We start from the raw sequence: 1,617 nt of genomic DNA, 5'->3' as shown, positions 1-1,617 counted from the left end.
TGGGCCCGATCCTTTTTTCCGTTTTTTTTTTTTTCGCTCCGGAGGCTTTATGAGGCCCCCCCTAACCGTTTTTGGGGTCGGTGAAAATTTTTAGTCAGACTTCCAGGGGCCCGATCCTGGCCGCGGCTTCGCAGGCTGGCCTGGGGGGGGGGGCATCTCTAGCTCCGGCCGCGGACGGCGAGACGCTCGGCCACCAGGTCAGCCCGGAGGAAAAGGCTGAAAAAAATGTCTAAGTCCCCCCGGGACACCAGGTCAACCCGGAGGAAAAGGCTGAAAAAAATGTCTAAGTCCCCCCGGGACACCAGGTCAACCCGGAGGAAAAGGCTGAAAAAAAGTCTAAGTCCCCCCGGGACACCAGGTCAACCCGGAGGAAAAGGCTGAAAAAAATGTCTAAGTCCCCCCGGGACACCAGGTCAACCCGGAGGAAAAGGCTGAAAAAAAGTCTAAGTCCCCCCGGGACACCAGGTCAACCCGGAGGAAAAGGCTGAAAAAAAGTCTAAGTCCCCCCGGGACACCAGGTCAACCCGGAGGAAAAGGCTGAAAAAAAGTCTAAGTCCCCCCGGGACACCAGGTCAACCCGGAGGAAAAGGCTGAAAAAAAGTCTAAGTCCCCCCGGGACACCAGGTCAACCCGGAGGAAAAGGCTGAAAAAAATGTCTAAGTCCCCCCGGGACACCAGGTCAACCCGGAGGAAAAGGCTGAAAAAAAGTCTAAGTCCCCCCGGGACACCAGGTCAACCCGGAGGAAAAGGCTGAAAAAAAGTCTAAGTCCCCCCGGGACACCAGGTCAACCCGGAGGAAAAGGCTGAAAAAATGTCTAAGTCCCCCCGGGACACCAGGTCAACCCGGAGGAAAAGGCTGAAAAAAATGTCTAAGTCCCCCCGGGACACCAGGTCAACCCCGAGGAAAAGGCTGAAAAAATGTCTAAGTCCCTGCTCGGCCATCAGGTCAACCCCATTCAAAGTGACGGGTTGACCTGATGGCCGGCAGTCTCACGGAAGTCCGGATGGGGTCGCCAAAAGTGCCCTCGGCCGACCGAGAGAACCAGGAGGTCGGATAGGATTTCAGATTGGTCCCCCTAAATTGGCGGTTGGATTTTTCGACTAGTTCATTTTGACGGGTGCGAGGAGATTTCTGAGAACAGGTTTTTCGGAACCTGTGAGAACCAGAGATGAGCCTCGGGGACCAATCTGCGCGTTGTACCCGATCTTGTGAGGGGGGACAGGGGCACGTTGGCAGGTGGGGCGGCCCCCGGCCCCCCCGAGCCCCCCCTTTTCCGGCTCTTTTCCTCCGGGGACCCCGTCGTCCCCTCGCACCCCCGGTGCAGGCCCGGTGGCCGGGATGCGAACTCCGACTGTCGGCGCCCCCCGGAGGGAGGGGGGGCCCGCTCCTCTCTCGCCTTCCGATCGATGTGGCGCTCACGTTCGCGACGGGAAGGGTCCTTCGCGGGCCGGCGCCCCCGACCGCAGGGGGCGTCTGGCGTTCAGGCGGATCGGGTCCCTCTTCCTCTTCGCGTCCCCGGATCCTGGGGCCGATTGGGACTTTCCTCCTTTGGGGGGGGGCCCGGGCGCGTGCCCGGCCCTCCGCGCCGTGGGGCCAGCCGGCCGAGATCTCCGCCC

This window comes from Natator depressus, chromosome 28 (assembly GCF_965152275.1).
Source record: "Natator depressus isolate rNatDep1 chromosome 28, rNatDep2.hap1, whole genome shotgun sequence".
Taxonomy (NCBI): Eukaryota; Metazoa; Chordata; order Testudines; family Cheloniidae; genus Natator; species Natator depressus.
This window is presented reverse-complemented; position numbering follows the sequence as displayed.